The sequence below is a fragment of the Neopsephotus bourkii genome, unplaced genomic scaffold, assembly GCF_033783945.1.
Source record: "Neopsephotus bourkii isolate Nb327-2 ecotype Australia unplaced genomic scaffold, CSIRO-AGI_Nbou_v1 NB_1067, whole genome shotgun sequence".
Taxonomy (NCBI): domain Eukaryota; kingdom Metazoa; phylum Chordata; class Aves; order Psittaciformes; family Psittacidae; genus Neopsephotus; species Neopsephotus bourkii.
The window spans coordinates 532,859-550,922 of NW_026901555.1; the positions used below are offsets into that span (position 1 = coordinate 532,859).

General features: G+C 46.9%; 1 protein-coding gene across 6 annotated transcripts in view; it reads left to right on the forward strand.

The window, feature by feature from the left end:
- The first annotated feature begins 376 nt into the window (after positions 1-376).
- Positions 377-18,064, forward strand: part of AMOT (angiomotin) — a 61,924-nt gene continuing 44,236 nt past the window's right edge. For 2 of the 6 annotated variants that reach the window (XM_061361858.1, XM_061361861.1), the window contains exon 1: positions 12,100-12,933. The gene's annotated coding sequence lies outside the window, so the exon portion shown is untranslated. Of the gene's footprint in view, positions 783-4,912; positions 5,007-10,091; positions 10,241-12,099; positions 12,934-18,064 lie in introns of those variants that run through there. The other 4 variants (XM_061361860.1, XM_061361862.1, XM_061361856.1 and 1 more) reach the window with 4 other exon arrangements.

Genomic DNA, 18,064 nt, shown 5'->3' on the forward strand with positions numbered 1-18,064 from the left:
TGAAAATGGCACCTGTAGCACTGGCGATTTGGGGGGCTTGTGCAGGGACATGGGTTCTGGTGTGGCAGAGTGGGCCCAGGATGCCCTTTGTATCTGCAGATCTTGGCTGGGCAGGCACCTGCTGTGGCAAATGTACCTTCAGAACGCTGAAACATCAACACTTCGGGCCATGGCTCTGCCTTTGCAAGGATGGAGCCTGCACTGAGCAGCGGCCATTTTGTGAGCGACACCATGAGGCTGGGGAAGCATCCTCCCTCAGGAAGGGAGGGATAAAGATCTCCATCCTTTCTCGTTCTGTGTGTTCCTCATGGCACCTGCCTGCCTGATGAACCCCACAACGTTTCATGGGGGACTTCTGTGCTTTTAGCCCCCAGGTGCTGAGTGTCCTAGGCCTCCATGGAGCACCTTCCTGCTCCACCTCTCCTTCACCAGCCAAGACACGGAAACCAAAAGGGCCCTATGGAGGCGGCTCAGCTCCGACCCGGGGCCGCGGTGAGGCCAGGCGAGGCGGGCCTCCAGCTCCCGCCGGCGGGCGGGCGGTGAGGCGAGGCGAGGCGGCGGCAGGACTACACTTCCCGGCCGGCTTTGCAGGCGCTGTCCCAGCGGGGGATGCCGGGTGCCGTAGTTGCAGCCGCCTGGTGAAAGTTAATAACCGAATCTGGGGTAGGCACTTCCCAGAGCTCCTCGCTGTCTCTCTCTCATTGCCATGCCGGCTTTGTCACCTCGGAGAGAAGAGGAGCAAGATGGATGAGCGGGCGGCCGCTGGGGCAGGCGCCCGCGGGGTAAGGAGCGGGTGTGGAGGGGGGGGTGAGGCCGGCTGCGGGAGGGGAGCAAGGCTGCCTGCTGCCCCGCCGGCCCCCCGCCAGCAGGCAGGGGCCGCGGTAGCGCTGCCCGGCCGGGATGCGGGGCTCGGGGCAGGTGCAGCGGGGAGTGGCGCGGGGGTTCCCCGCCGCAGGGGCTGCTGAGGCGGCGGCGCCGGCTCCCGCCTAACGGCCGCGGAGTCCCCGGCCCTCGGCTCGGCCGCTCGCCTCCAGCCGGAGGGAAGTGCACGGCCCCGAGGCGGGGTCCCCCCCCTCGGAGCCGGACAAGGGGCTCCCGTGTCCCTCCGCTGCTCTCACGGACACCGCCGCCTTTCCCGGGCGAGGTGGGCAGGAGAAGGGCTGTTCTGTGGCTCAGCCCGCAGCCCCCGGCACCGCGTCACGTAGTGGGGGTCAGCACAGGCACCAGCGGAACTCTCCGGGAAGTCTCCTTATGCAGCAAGGCGAGGGGAAGGCTGTGAAGGTTTGCAGTGGGGGCTGTTTGATGTGTGTGGTAGTGGGGGCAGAGGAGTCGGTGTGCAGGAGAGAACAAGGCTGTCCTGTCCCTTCCCTGATCCATTTTCGACTCGTGGTAATACAAGGTTTGCTACCCACAGTATTGCAGAGCAGGTCCAGGGCCTCTGCCATCCTCCTCCCTGTGGAGACCCTGTCCCGACAGCCCCCAAACCCCACAGGAGATGATCCACATCTGCCCCAACTCTGAATTAAGCAGAATTGACTCCAAATGCTCCTGCTTTGATCTCTCAGAGAACAAAATGCCACTCTGAGGGTGCTGATCCCCAAAGAGTTAAAAGCTTTGTGTTTGCATCCTTGCCTGGTAGAGAGTGGGGATCCCACCAGCCGCTTTGAGCTCTGGGTTTAGCCATCCCTGCTAGTACTTCATGGTCTGCCCTCAGGTTGGGAGATTCTGCTTTTCATTAGCAGGCTGATTCAGGTAGGCCCATACGTATTCACCATCACATTTACCAGATGGTTGAAGCAGAAGCACAAATCCTGTTTGTATCAGTTTGAGGATTCTTTCTTAGGAAGGTGAGGGCTGGAAGACTACCGTGAGAGGCATGACTAAGATCCCCATTCAGTTTTCAGGTTTAAAATGTTCAGTGTCACCTCTGATAAATGATCCTCAGTTCAGCTCTAATGCAGCGTTAAATGGCAAATTCCATCTTGGCTTGCTTTTCATTTTTATTCTACTTTTTAACAATAATTTTTCATTAAGTGTCTAATCCTGTCCTAGCATTTCTCATCAGGGAGGCTCAAGGTGCTTTACAGAAGAGGCACAAATATGATTATTCCAATTATCCTGAGTAAGGCTGTGGGTTTGGGCACCTTCTGCAGATAATATAGGCCATAAATAATTAAGAGTACAATCCAATTAGAAGAAATCCCCAGTCATAAACTAAAGTGCCATACTGAAGCAGCCACTCCTCAGAGACCTTGTAACCCAATCTGCCTGATCAGAACAGCATTCCATTAAGCCGCAGATCTTCACTCTCCTGTCTGCCCCAACAGCAGGTACTTCCACACGCCTGTGCAGGATCCAAGGGAGGGAGAGCGTTAGACTTTCAGTCCCCAAAATCAGTCTGGAGTGTGTTCTCCTATTAAAGCTCTTTATCTTGTCAGTTGAATAAAGGTCTTGTGTTTGAAGGCTTACCAAAGCATACAGCCTGAAGTGAGCAAGGTTAGGTGCAGAAGTGATCTAGTTTTTTAGCACAAACAGTTACTGGAAAGTAGCAGCATTGCTCAAACTGGAGTCCAGAAGATACAGAGAAGGTTGTGGGCTGGAATCCAGTTCTTACATGACCTAAAATGAGTTGTGACCCTGAAACTTGCTGTGAACACCTTGTCAAATTTCATCAAAGTTGGACATGTACTTTCAAGTCTGGGAGCTGAGGCTCCAGGTTGCTTGTGCTAAGCGGGGTCTGTGTATTCTGACACCTGCCTGTCCCCACTGGAAGGCGACTATCCCAGAGCCACTGTTTATCCACATAATTCAGCAGTAGGGCTGCATGGATGAAATCCTTGTTCTCATTCCAAATACCTGCTGTCACATATTACTTATTCTGTGGGAATGTTTTTGCTCTGATTTGTGGTTATGCGGTGTTCAGCGATGACCTAATTGCAACGTTCTCATTAGGCAGAGAAATTCCTGAGTTTGGCTTTATAGTTCCCTTTCTCAGTAAGTAAATCATTGCTCTGTAACATCATCTGCCATCAGCACTGCCACTTTAGCTTAAGGTTTCACTAGGGATCCTAGGGCTGAGAGAGGCACTTTGAAGCATGTGGGTCTACAGCAGCTTCTCACATTTGGCCACAGTACTGTCTAACTTAACCCAGAACAAGCATAGACCATCTTGTGATGAGAATGATGAATGAAAAACCTGATGACCTATAGCAGCTTTCTTACCACTACAGAAACTGCACCTGTGTTAATCTGGTGGTGTGTAATTTCCTTCAAAGTTGGTGATATAGGAGCAGGCACAAGTAAAGCTGAAAAAAGGCCAAACTGGCTTGTGAAGAGGTTTAATCTTGGCCAGGGAAAGTTGGTGTAATTTTCAAATGTAACTTAAAGGGATGCTGATTGCAAGTTACATTAAAATGAGTCCCTTTGTCCTTTAGGGTCTTGGAGACACCTATATCTTGGTCTGTCTGTGCCGTAATTTCTTCATTTGTATTGTGTTCAACTGTAATTCAGTCTCATAGGCTGGCAGCTTTGACTAGTAAGGCATAGCTCGAGCTCTGAGTAATGGTGGTGGTACTGGAAATGTGCTTCAGGTGGCAGAAGGGAACCTCCAGAAATAAAGAAGCAGGATTGCAGACATTTTGAGCAGCAGGAAGGAGGGTGAGAATAGAAGAAAGGGAGAAGGGACAAAGGAAAGAAAAATGGAAAAAGCAGGAAGAAAACACCACTGTTCTAGGTGCCAGTAGGTGTGGTGTGGGTGAGGTTTTGTGACTGAACCAAGTTTCCTTAAGAACATTATCATATACTACTTTTGGGAGGGAAGAGAGGGGAAGAGGGGTCCTTGAGAAATGCACATCCACACAATGAAGCCTTTGGTTTCTTCCCTTGCACATTTGTAGAACACTCACGTCTTTCCCTTACCCCAGGAGACATTCCCATTTCCTTTCATTTACCAGTGTTTGGAAGGCGGAAGGAGATGAGGCACTGTTGGGTTCCCTTATTAACTTAATCTGTGGGAAGCCCTACATAAATCATTGAATTTCCTAGTCTTGATATAGAACGAGGTATTTGTACAGTGAAGTCAAACAGAAGATGGAGGTTCCTGCATGGGGAAGCTTTGACACTGTTCCAGTCTTGTGCCTGTGACTCTTACTTGTGCATTTCTTTGAAGTCTGAAGCTTTGGAGTTTGCATTAATGATCAAGGGACAGAGCTGAATACAGAATTTGTATGGTACGAAGGTAAAGGTGTGGGTAGGAATGTGGGAAGAGAATATTTAAGAGCAGTCTGGCATGTATAGTTAATAAAAAGAAAAGTAATCATGTTAATTTCCTTCAGTTACTTGAGTTCTCAAAGCTTTATGCATCTTCTCATTCCTCATAGAGCAGTGATCTCCAAAATATTAGCTTCCTTGAAAAGTAGAAAACTTCAGGGTCAAAACTTTTTCTCCTTTTCTGCAATGGAAACTTGCTCTGATCCCTCAGGCAGGAATGTCTGCTCCTCATGCAGTGTTTTAGAGCTGTGCTTGGCATTTGGCTGTCACTCTGTCCCCCTCAGCCAAGTGTCAGTGATCCCTGAATGCTTAGAAAGCTCCTTGTGACTCTCTGCAGATGTTAAGCGCTTCTGAAGTTCAGATTTGTCAGGAGCAGAATGCATTAGAACAATTATTTCTGACTTTGAGTTACAATTATGTTAAAAGTCACTTATTTTTACCACTGTGCTTGTTCCTTTTAGGGCTCTTAGCTGTTTTCTAATTCAGGAGCTGTTCTTTCCCCCTTCAAAAAAGTAAAAAGTCAAAGTAAAATGCTGTGTAGCTTGCTACATTTAATATACACCTGTCTACTGCCTGAAATGGTGAAATAGAACCTGACCTGCTGTTGTAGCTTCTGACCTGCTATTTTAACTGCTTTTTCCAGAGCTCTACCCTAATTGCTGCTTTTTCTTAACTGAGCAGCAAACCAGTTCCCCTGTAAGCCCCAGGAGGATCCAGATTCTTCTGAAGAAGCAAAGGTCAGAATTTCAAGACTCAGCTTATATGTAGGGACCTTATGAAGCAGATCCTGAGGTGGTGGTTCTGACCTGCCAGATATGGAGCTGCTTTCAAAACCCTGCCCCTAGGCACAGCCTGTTTGCAGTCTTGATCTGGATGTCTCCTGTGTGGTGGAGGGCTGCAGGGCTTTGGGAGCACTGGTCCTTCATCAGAGCCACTCACCCTCTCACATTATGTAATTCAGCCGTGGCTGCACACTCTGCCTTGTCAGAGAGTTAGTTGACTCTGACCCTCACGTGGAAAAAAAGGGTATCTCATGTCTCTCACCATGAATGACCGGGTCCCCTTTCTCCGACGTGTGTTGCTGCTGTAAACTGAATCTCCTAAGTATCCCAAATACTTTGAAGCCACCCTCCTGAGCCAGTTCCTGAGAGCCTTGCAGGCATTGAAAGGGAGGCAAAGGCAGAAAAAAACCCATCTCTGACATTGTTCTCCCCTCTTGTCCCCAGGGAATTAAAAAGACAATTTATCTTAAGCAGTTCAACATGTACTGAGCTTTAGTTCGTTAGCTAAGACAGAGCAGAATGTCTTTCCATGACTATGTTCAAAACTAAAGAACAAAAAGCTACCTTGAAAAATGGCCATTGGGAAGCAGACCGGGAAAAGCCAAGAAACTTGAGCCCTTTGCTAATGAATACTCTGTCCTTAACATTGTCTCTTTTGTTTCCCACACTTCCATGAGCTGCACATGGATTCAGTTTGCAAGTCTTTAACCCTTCTCACTGATGCCCGGTCTCTGCAGAGTTTGGAAACTGGGGCAGTTATCACTCGGGTACTTGGCTTTGGGTTTATTTCTTTTTGCTTCTGATCTGTTTGTCCCTGTGCGGTCTGTGGCTGGGATGCAGTAAAGCAACCCATGAGGGGTGTGGACAAGGCTTGGGTGCATGCTGAGGAGAGGGAGTCAAAGCTTTTCCAGCTTCCTGGAAAAGCATGTAACAGAGACAGGGTTGGGAGCCGGTTTGCTTTCATTAAAACACAGTAGCATTTCCACTGTGATGTTGGTGCTATGCTAGGACTTTTTTAAGAAGAGCTGTTTTTCTTGGCATAGCTCTAAAATTGATGGAAAGTCAGGGTGGAGCCAAGGGATTTGGCATCCTGGGAACTTCTCACACCAGCTTGTCTTTATGTGGCAGTACAGCACAAGCGCTTTCTGCAGAGAGAAGCATTAAACATCAGCTGTTTATTTGTGACTGAAATTTATTCCAGTGAATGGTGATTGCCCATAATAAATACACTTCTTAGTAATGACTGTATTGTTTCCAAAACCAAAACTAGCTCCTAGAGTTCCTGTTTGCTAAATTGAAAGGAATCGAATTACTCACCCATTTCAAACAAAAGTGGCATGCTGTATCAAAATCATAACGCATTTTCATTCCTCATTTTTCCTCTCAATAACTACTGAACAAAGCTCACCAGCAGAGAGTGCTGGTGCTCCTCCAGAATGGGGCAGCAGCTTCTGAAATTGATTGTAAAATCTAATCAGATTTTGTGCCATCATTCTATTTTTAGTTTTTCATTTCAGTGAAAATGAAATGTTAATCAGTGATCTGTGGCTTGATATCTTGCTGGCTCTAATTATCAATCTTCTTGTAGCTTACTACAGGAGAAAGATTGCTTAGAGGTTCAAGTCTGTGCTTAGAAAAATTGTCACTTTCTGAAGCAATTACTGAACAGAATTTCATATATATTGTTCCAATGTATTTGACCTTTTTTGTACATAACATTATTTCCCCTTTCATTTCTCTCCTTTAATTTAATGTTTAAAATAATCTATTTATTCTTCAGTACAGCTTCTGTATAGTGGGGGGAGACAGTTCTGCTCCTGCAATGAGTAGAGCTCTAGCATTTTTGTTGTGCTTATTGTTTCATAAAGACCATGCTTTTAACCTTCCCAGGCAATGGAAGGTTGCTTCCAGCTGGAGACTGATTTTGGTCATTTCTCAGTTCTGAGCCTGCTTCTGACAGTGATGCTAAAAACAAGTTGCAGAAACTTGAAATCCAAAATGAGTCCTATCTCTGTGGTATTTATCAATGAAGTTGCACCATTTTAGGACTTTAAAGAGGTTTGGCTTTTTGGTTTCAAACCAGCCGTGGTCTCTCCCTCTTATTCTTTATGGGCATTGAAATATCAGGATTTTCAAGTCTGTGTTTTGCTGCAGAAGCTGCTGTGCATCTCGCTCTCTTGTGAGTTCATACATTCTTTAGTTATTGAAAGCAAACAAAGACTGTGTTGAAGTGCAGGGTCTCCATGCCTTATTCTTACAGCTCTGATCCAAATCCACTGGAAGCTGAAGGAATCTTTTAATTCATTTCAGCAGATTTTGAAGAGAAAACTCTTTTCAAAGAAGCAGGAGAGTGCAGAGAAACAAGGGAGATGGTCAACTTTCGTACATCAAGGTTGTTAACACAATAGACATCAGTTAAAGGCTTCGTTTAAAGGTCCTTCTCTGGGAGAAGAAGGGTAACTTGTAAGGAAAACCCTTTTCCAAACTAACCTTATTTTGCCAAACCCACATTTAAGTCTTAGCGTATGGGGCATGTTTAGAGCAAAGATGAAACCATTGATTTGTTTTTCCATAGTTGGCAGTTGTTTATCATTCTTCTGGTTACCCAGCTTTCTCCTGAAGTTCCCCATAGAAAGGGGCCAAGGTTCAGCAGTTAGAAAAGTTCTCTTTACAGGTGGTACCTGATCAATCAACTCATGGGTGACACCTCACTGCTGACCTCTATATTGCATCTCACTGTAAGAAACTGCTCCTTTTCTCCCCCTTCCTGTGCAGATCCTTTCTTCACCCAAGGAGCCATTGAATGCTGAACCAAGTTCATCATTGAGCCCAAGTTCAATGCTGACCTTGAGTTTCACCCATCAGAGATACCATCCAAACTGATACACTTCTGAAAGTCTTCATACACAGTATGATACAGACCCTTAGATGAGCAGGAACCATACTAAAGGACAGGATGTTGGCTATGCAAAAGTCTCTGTATCCATTACTTCCCTCCCAGAAGTTCCATAGTCATTAAGCTTTTATTGTATAGAATTAGTAGAATAATAAAAATGTAGAAAGGCACAGCTATTCCTCAGTGAAGGACAGTGGAGTACACAGTGTGTGACTATTCCTTCTCTTGTGTTTGGAAACGTAGGATTTTTCTAGTGATTCCCACACATGTCAAGTTTCATAGTAGTAATTTCTGGTGGTGTTGGTCTGTGGATATCTGTCATTACCCTCCATTGGTGAATAACTGGTTTTAATTATAATCCATGTCCAGTCTCATGTAAGAATGATTTTGTTTCTCTTCCGAAATCAGAGCTGGCCTCCAGCCATACCCAAAGGCAGGACCTGAGGGAGTCCTTCAGGGTACGTTACAGCTTTGGGCTGGATAGAGAAGCAGCATCAAATCTTCTAAATCCAACTCAAAATGGCCATGACCACCCTGGGGGCTGTCCAGCCTACTGGTAAAATGATAGCAGAAGCTGCAGTGCTGGATGTCCACATTCACTGTGGATGCGGCAACAAGGCAGGTCCTGTGGCCTGTGACTCTCAGTCTCGAGTGAACTCCCTGGACAAACCCTTGCTCTACCGTGGTGTCTTCTCCACATGTTTCTTGTAATTCTTACACAGTTCTGAGTTGATTTAATCTTGTGATCTGCATCCCCTAATGATTTGTTCACTTCCTGTCCTTCAGTGAATGTATCTGTCAAACTGACTTTGGCTTCTTTGGCAAGAAATATAAAGTAATGTCCCTTTTCAGAACAGCCTATTCCTTGTTCCTGCTCACCTCATACACTTGGCCTCAGCTCCTCTGCTTAATCTTTTTTCCGATTTCTTGCATTACAGTTTTTTTACTGTAGAGTCATTATTTCACCCAACTGCGTATTTACAGACTAGACAAAGACCCCCCCAGCTTTGGTGATGGTGGGAATGTGCTGTCTGGTCCCAAGAGCTAAATAGCACTTCTGAGCACTGTTAATAGTTTATGTGCAAGAAGAAAAGCTCTGTGAAACTGGCCCGAGATCAGAGATCCAGGGAAATTAATTTACACCCCTCTCAGCTGCACTGAATGGACGCGGGACTGAGTGGTGATTTCTCTCTGTACATGAGGGATAATATCAGCAGCTTCCTGAGCTCCAGCTGCTGTGGACAAAGGACGGCCGAGTTACAGCAATTCCTGGAGGGAGGAACTTTAAGATGGAGGAATTTTAAAGAATGTGAAGGACAACCTCTTAAAAAAAATTGGAGGTGGAGCAAGTCCAGGTCATCCAAACACTTCGTAAGGCCAAGATTTATTTTCCTACTTTGAACTAGTCACCGTTGTGACATTTATCTTTTGTGCTTTTTAACACATCTCCTGTGACCTTTGTATGATTGCATAAATTGGCCCGAGCACATTGGAACAGTTATTAGGAACCCCTTTCTTGTGCTGTTTCCTGAATTCCCACATTGTGGCGTGATGTGTGTATGGAAACTGCTGGCTTCCTCCGCTGGCAGCCGTTCAGATGTGTGCTGGAGCTCCTCAGGACTGGGCTGGGCAGGAGCTGGGTGAAGGGAGGATACAGGGGGGAGAATATTTTAAGGAAGAGAATTTGGATTCCGTGCATCTTTGTTCTTTTCCAGTTCTGATAAAGCTGCTATCTCCCATTGTGTGGGTTAAACATGAGCAGTGCTAGTGCTCTGCAGAATAAACGGCAGCAGAGGAGTTGAGGTTAATGTGCCTCAGGCAAGGCTAGCTGCTTTTCAGTGTCTGCATTAAGCAATATTAAGACTCTACCTTCTCTCTCTACTCCCCACTATGTTCTTCCAGCGTGTGGGAGGGAGACAGGATGTGTGACTGAAGCATAGTTTATAACTCCTGAACTCTCTGTAGCTACATTTCCCTTACAAGTCTACCCCTCAGCATCTAGCAAATATGTGCTTCATTAGCTGCTGCTGCCTTGTCTTGGGTTTTTTTCTGCATTTGCAAGCTGTAAGGTTATGGGATGTTAATGAACTGTTTACATGTGCTTCTACATTTGTTCCACTGCAGTGTTCCAATGAATAAATGTCAGTTAGGAGGGGAAAAAAATAGATGTTTATATATGCTGCATTCAGGATTACTGAAATACAACTTCCTGGGTTTTTTTTCTGGATCTTTCTTTTCAATGTTAAGAGTTGGGAATGTTGGAAAGGATTTGTTTGCTTAAAGTAATTACAAGGTACATGGTTGAATTCCTAGAATCATTGAATCACAGAACAGTTTGGGTTGGAAGGAGTCTTAAAGCTCATCTAGTTCCAACCCCCTGCCACGGGCAGGGACACCTTCCACTAGCCCAGGTTGCTCCAAGCCCTGTCCAGCCTGGCCTTGAATCATGTTACGTCTTCTGTAGGCCAGGTTGCACAGGGCAAGGATTTGACATGTGGCCAGTTTTTGCACACTTAGTACTGTTGGAAGCTAGTGTCCTCTTACAGCCAAACCTTAGTCTGGGACTGCTTGATGGACTTCATGTTTGCATGGTCAGACCTTAGTGTGTTTAATCAGCTGTGACAGCTTCTTTCATTTTTAGTTTTGCTTGATCTTGAAATGACAAGTTAGTGAACAGGAGCCAGGAGATGAGTAGAAGCCATCACTGGGAGATCACCCTCAGGAGTTTACAGACAGGAGTGACCTCAAAGGGGAGGATTCGAGTGTGTTGTATGCAAAAGCCAGAGGAGGAGGAGGTGAATTGTGAGAAAGGCAACGTATCATTGTTTGTACACAAGCACGTTCCTGTCGAAGGACTAGTTTGTTATCTCGGGCCCTGTTTAGGCTGGGGATTTGCCCTGATTACAGGTGTGGGGCTGGGAGAAGGTGAAGTTGTTCACCCCATTTCAGAACCAGATACGGTACAGGGGTTGGTGCCCTGCAGAGACAACTGCACTGCTGCTGCTACCACATGTGATTAGATCCTCCACAACAGGGAGGCTGCCTTAAGCCTTTCTTTTTGTCAGTGTTTTGGAATCCCTTTGCTGGCCTTCCTTGAATGGGCAGACAGGCTCAGGAGCAGCATGTTCAGGATTTTCTTTAAAGTTTGTTTCATGTTTAAACTGTTTTTAAAGTTGAAATTCAAGAGTGTGATTCCAGGCAGTAAAGCTTTCAACAAAACCCACCTCTGAATGTGCCTACCAACTTTTATCATGTAGTAAAGTGAGGAAACATGGAAGTTCCTCCCTGTGAGGGTGCTGAGGCGCTGGCACAGGGTGCCCAGAGAAGCTGTGGCTGCCCCATCCCTGGCAGTGCTCAAGGCCAGGTTGGATGAGGCTTGGAGCAACCTGCTCTAATAGAAGGTGCCCCTGCCTGTGGCAGGGGGTTGAAACTGGATGAGCTTTAAGGTCCCTTCCAACTCAAACCATTCTAGGATTCTATAAAGTCATGGATGCATTTGGAGAAAATACTGAAGTCTCTTTCATCTCCTACTTCCACCCCAACCATTAGGTCCAGCTGTGGCAGAGTAGCAGAGGTCTGTGGATGTTTACTGTTGCAATAGCCTTAAGCCTTGGGAAGACTACATGATGTGTGTTTTATACTTAAGCAGAACATTACAGACGGGGAGCTGCTTTAACATCCTGCTTACATGTAGTTAGTCATGATCAGTTCTTGCCACGATTCCGATTATTTTCAGTATTTGGCCAGCAAAAAGCGGGTGAGTCAGCTCCTCGGCCGGTGTGCGCTGGTGTAAACCCGCCCTCCTGGCTTAGCGGAGAGGTTCTGCTACCTTGGGGCTGGCAAACCCCTGTGGACGCTTCTGCCGGTGGCCGAGTTACTCACACGGAGCCCGAAAGGGCACACGCACAGGGCCGGAGCTCCCCGGCGTGCGGCCGGGCGGTACCTGGGGCCGGGGCCGTACTTGAGCCCCAGCGGGGGAGCGGCGGCTCTGTGGAGGCCCCTGCCCCCCGAAGCCGCCCCGCTCACAAGAGCTGCCGCCGCAGCCCCGTGCCGCCGGCCGAGCCACGGGCGGTGCTGGCGCGGGGCGGGGCGGTGCCGCCGGAGGGGGGCGGTGCCGCCGCTTCCTGCCCGCCCCGGCGGAGCGCGGTCCCGCGGGGCGCCCGCGCCGCAGAGCCCGGCGGAAGGAGGCGGAGGAGGGAGCGGAGCTGCCCGACCCGGCCTGGCCCTGCCTTGTCCTGCCGCCGGTGTGCGCCTGCTGCCGATCCAGCGCCGCGTCCGGCCCCGCGGCTCCTCCGCGCCCGCCTCGCCCCGCTGCGCACAGGTAACCGCGGAGAAGAAGGCGCGGAGCAGCCCAGCCTACCCCGGCGCGATGCTGCTGGCCGCCCTTGCCTGTTGCGGCCGCGGGCGCTGCCACTGACAGCCGAGCCTGGGCCGCTGCCGCCGGGACGCAGGCTTCCCCTTCTTTTTGTTTATGCCGCCGTTCTTGAGAATACCGCTATCCTTCTACCAGGGACTGGCGGCAGGTCCTGCCTGACTGTTGGATTGCTACCCATCCGTCTTCATTGCCTGTCTGAAAGCATTTTTAATAAACGGGAAAAGTCGAGCCACAAATCCGGTGCACATCACGTTCCCCTTTCCTGGGGAGTCCGGTTTATTTCAGCAGTTAAAAAAGTTTATTCCCCTCCCACGTCCAGTTTTATTGACACTGAGCATGAAGAAGGATTTGCAAATGAAAGCGCCTTGAAATACAGCATCTTTTGGAAAGAGCTCTGCAGTTCGCCTGTTGAGTCTCGAATTCCACCCTTTGCCCCTGCTGAATCCACTGGTCTGCCCTTTACTCTCTGGGGTAAAAAAACAACAACAAAAAACCGAAGGGGAAAAAAAATACCTTTGGCAGCAGGGAAGCTTTGTGTGCCTGACCCATCGAGCTCCGAGTGTCCAGTTTCTGAAAAGAAGAAAACCCTTTTGTCTTCAGCAGATCAGTAGGTAAGAGACGTGCTCATGGCACAAGGGACTCGGCATTCATTCTTGCAGCCTAAACCTGGCAGTTAAACTGGCCGTCTGCTCTGTCAGCTTTTGCCCATCACTTCTCTCTCCTGTAAAGATTACTCTTCATCTTGCCTAAAACCTGCACTCGTCCACCCTTTTCCCCACTGGCAGTAGCCACAGTTACTAGTGATGTACTTGTGTGTAATGCGATCAAGGAAAACTCAGTGGAAGTCGCTGGAGTGGGTTTGTGTCGGGCTGGGTTTGAAAGCAGCTGCGTTTCTTGCGGTGCTCTTTTCTTTTGAGAGAGTAATCACAGTCATTGTGCTCGTAATCCGCATGTTGAGATTGTCTTTGCTCGTCATGCTTCACGGAGAAGCATGGATGTGCCTTTACGGATGCACGCGTGCAAACAGGGCTTCCACCATCAGCTTCCCACTGGAATTTGTTTTACATTAAGTGCTTTACTGCTGTGTCACAAGGTGTAGAAGTGTTGAACCTGTAATTAACACGCCTTAACAGATCATTGAACATGGCCAGGGACATGCTTGGTGCTGTGCAGAGGGAGTGTGAGGATGTCTTCTTTGTTTTGAGATATTTATTTCTTTAAGGCAGAATTCTCAGCAGGACTTGTGCACATTATATCTGGATGGAGGCCCAGTCTCTGTGCAGGGAAACATATTTTGTAGCATACCCCTTTTTATAGGGGCTGAGTGCTGGATGTGTGCTGGTTTACACGGGATAATAATACCCTTGTGAATTCCCACTTTTCCTTCTCCTCCAGCTCTGTACCCACATACCCGCTTCCCCATGGCCAGAGTTTCAGTGCTACCAGTGTTTGGTGGTGCGTTGTGGAATTTTGTGTAGCTGGTAGGACTCCTCTTTGCATTATACTGTTCCCTGTGGAAACACACAGCATTCCCCAGCAGGCTGTTCATGTGGTGAAACCAGCCTTGACATCATGCTCTTCCCCACTGCGTGGGTTTTTCCTGTGGATGGTACAGGAAATGCTACATACTGCTCTGTTGTGATCCCTATTCCTCTTTGGGGTTTTTAATTTATTTTTCTTTTTACCCTTCCTCTTCCCTGGAGGGATATTTGTGGGAGGGGAAAGTGGGAAAGGTGTCCTGGGCCTGCCTTGGAGTGAGGGCAGCATCAGTGTGCTCTGAGCTGATAGATCCCAGAGGACTGAGGGTGCCTCAAGTCTTTGCTGAGTCTCAATGGCCAGTGGGGCACCTTGCTGGTGGCTGACCAGCATCCGTCCTGGGGGTGAGGACGTGGCACACGTTTTGGCTGCAGTCTCACTTGCTTTTCTGCTCCTCTTGACATCTTTTGGAAACTGAGTCTTTCAGGGTGGGAGCACAAACGCTGTCTTCTCGAGATTGCCCTATGCCCGTGTGCTGCTCCTGTGTGAGTGATGGGCAGCAGCATGTCAGTTTTCAGGGCTGAACCCTACCATCAGGACTGTGCCCCTGTTAAATCTTTGGGTCAGACTTTCTCCAGGGTTCCCTCAGTGACTGCTCCTCTAAGAAGCAGAGTCACCAGCTGACCCTGGAAAGATCTGCCCCATAGTTGAAGCTACACGTTCACCTGGGGCACTTGGTCTCCCTCTCTTTTTCTCCAGGACACTTCTCTGCGACATAACTCCATCCTTAAAACATTCCTGGGAGCCACAAACACAACATGGAATGATTTGTTTCTGCTCTAGCACTTTCTTGAGGAAAGAGTAGGATTTCCAGAAGGAGAGAAGGAGGTGCCTGGTCTTCTCCCAAGCTTGTTGTCAAGGAGGCAGAGGGGAAGCTGGGCAGTGTGGAGTAAGCACAAGTCATACAGTGGGACATGGGATTTATTGCAGTGGTGTTGGCACCTCATAATCGTGGTGGTGGTTTGCATGAAATACTTCAGTTGGGATGGTTGGTTAATCTACTGGTAGCATGGTTCATCATTCTACCTGTTTATGGTGACACATGGCATGGGATTGTGCCATAAACATGGCAGAATCAAAGGATTGTTCTTTCCTGAAGGCTGATGGAGTGACTTTGGACTAACAGATGCTTTGTAGCACCAAACACCGCAGCTGGGCCACAAAGGTTTTGTACGTAATAAAAATGTATAAAAATTCTCTGTAGTCTGTAATACAGCTCAAAGGGCAGCTGATTTAGACGTGCTTGAGTGTTAAGGTCAGGAGATCACATTCCATAGGTTACTAGATGAAAGTGCTTGAAGAGGGCATAGCATAAATATTTGATTCATATAGAAGGAATTGGTGCAAATCCTTTTGTCCCTTCCTCCAAGAAGTTCATTAGGCAAAGCACCATTAGCAGGATAAAACCCCACCAAACAACAGAAAACTTTTTACCTCCTTTGTGCTGGAGGAAGTAGGACATTAATGCAATGTGTTAGTGTTGAATTCCACTGAAATTCTTCTCAAGGAGTGCACCATCAAGACCAGCTAAGAGCTCCTGTTTTTAAATGTAAAATGACTTGTAATGCATGGGCTCTTGAAGTTGGGTTTAACGTTGTATGCAAACATTGCCAGCTGGTGGGGATCGTTCTGGATACAGAAGAACTGCATTTGTACAAGAAGGCTTGAATGATGTATTTCAGATGCATCCTGATTAGCATAAGCCATTCACTTTGCAAAAGAATAGCAAGAATCCTAGAAGTGTAGATAATTTAATAGTTCTGTTGTTCTCTTTATCCTGCCTTTCATCAGCAGCCTGGCCAATCTTTTTGTTTATTTAGAAATCAGGTTGATTGCTTTACTGCCATGTTTTCCTAACCAGAACAGTGAAACTGAGCATTTGCAACCCGCAAGTTCTGGAAGCAGAAATGCTTCTCTCTCGTCTGTCCCTTTCTTTTGTCTCCAGTTGAGTGTAATGTGATTATTTTCTAGGGGGTGTTAGTGGTGTTTTTTGATAGAACCACTTGCCCCATTTAATTCTGTGTAGCACCCGGCACAATGATGCCTTGGTCCATGGCTGGGGCTCCCTGTCACTACAATGAATGAACAGCTGAAGTAAAACTTCATCTTGTTAAAGGCTTTATTTTCTTAAGGTAGCATAAAATCTGCTGTAGGTTTTGATTGTTGCTGTATTACTGTGTATATAGAGAGAAGTCTTTAATTCTACTATTACCAACAGTCCAAGTGTATGTTCATGTACGAACACTTAGCTATGAATGAATTATCTGTTCTTCCCTCTCTTGGGGCAGAGCTCTCTTTTGCAGTTCTTGCTTTATTCTTACTGACAGCTTTTAAAACGCTGCAGAACTGTCTGACGGGAGACAAAGCCAATATAAGAAAGTTCTTACATGTTCAGACTTTGTATTAAACTAAAACCTGGCTCCAAACACCTGTAAATGACGAGATTCTCTGTTCAGTGCGGAACATGGTGTGTGTTAGGTTCTGTTCTGAATTAAAAAGAAAACTATGACCTTGTTCTTGGCAAACGGTTCTTGGATTATTAGATGTTCCCACTTTGGAGTGAAGCAGAAATGCTTTCTGAATACAGTAAGATGCCTGTTTTCCCCCATCTAACTGTGGTTGCACATTCCCATATTTCATGGTATTTCAGACACTCACTTTTGAAGAAGGCTTCTCAAAGGTTTTCTCATTGAAACAGCCCTATGGATTTTTTTTTTTTCTCCTTGCTGTTGTGGATGTTATAGTGGGAGTGGAATGTCCTTGATTGCCAATGTTTGCTGCTAGGTATCCCCCTTCCATGGAGACCAAATGTTTATAATAGTGTGAGAACAGCCATTCTTGGTGATTGGCAATAAGGTTCAAGGCGCTTTCTCCTCTTCTATCCACTGAAATACAAGAGAGGACTTGGATCTCTTGGCTCTTCATAGAAGTGTTCCAAGTTGCCTATTGCTGGGGTTATAAAGTTTCAGGAAGCAGTAGGGGATTTGTCAAAATGATTTAGTCCATTTTGTTGAATCTGGACCAAGACCGATTTCTGTAAGCTGCTTTTCTGCTTTCAGGAATTCTTTGCTTGTCTTACCTTCTGATGAGTAGTTACTTTCTAGATTAGACTTGCATCTACCTCTTGTGCCTGATTTTCTCTGTATGTGTCCCATATATGGCATCATATTGTAGACTTTAAATCATTGTCTTTATGAAAGAACAGGCACATAGCTGCCCTGTGAGTCCAGTTTGGCTGCAGGAGCTTCTCAGTTGTTAAACCCTTGTAGACAGAGAGTGTATTCCCAAACAGCTCTGGAATGCAGTGCTGACCACAGGAAGAATTGCATGCTGCAGCCTCCACGCTGTGGCCATACCTTCAGCTTTTACAAAAGTATTTGATGCTGAAATTGTATCCATGTGAAAATACTGTGCTGTATGGAGGGCTCTAAAGTCAGCAAATACCCAAATCTTGCGCATTACTTGGCTCTCCAGAGGAGCCTTGAAATGTAATTTTTGAGACAACAAAAATATCTCAGCAACTTTGGGGAATAATAATGAAAAGGAGCTCCTAGGAGCAGTTCATTTTTAAATATGCAATATAACATTGGTCTGACTTGCCTGCTATGCCTGTAAGTGAAACCTCTTCAGGGCTGATGGAGTCTGTACTTAACCACAGACTGGTTTGGGTTGGAAGGGACCTTAAAGCTCACCCAGTTCCAACCCGTGCCACAGGCAGGGACACCTTCCACTAGAGCAGGTAGCTCCAAGCCCCATCCAACCTGGCCTTGAATGTAATTTTTTAAGTAAGCACATATTTGAAACTCATCTGTGTATAAATGGTCATTCAAGGCAAACCAGACATTGCATATAAGCGGGAGATGGTGAATACGGAGTGAATAGGTGAATTAATAGGAACTGTAAAGAAAAAGGCATGAACAAAACAAGAAACTGAGAACAAACCAAAAAGGCCTATGGAAACAGAGTTCTCAAAGCCTTAAAATCATGTCTTAGTAGAGAGTGGTTATATGAGGGAAGAGCATGGGTTGGAGTCTCCTGTTGTGCCTGACAATCATCCTTGGTGAGGGTTGTTGATGTGTCATGCTGTCTTATGAGCAGCTCCCACACTGGCAGGTTGCTGCTGGAGAAGTGAGTGCTCGCTCCTGTTCCTCATAGCTGGATCATCTCCTGTTTTACTGGCACGCAGTCTGCATTCTTGGTCCTGCA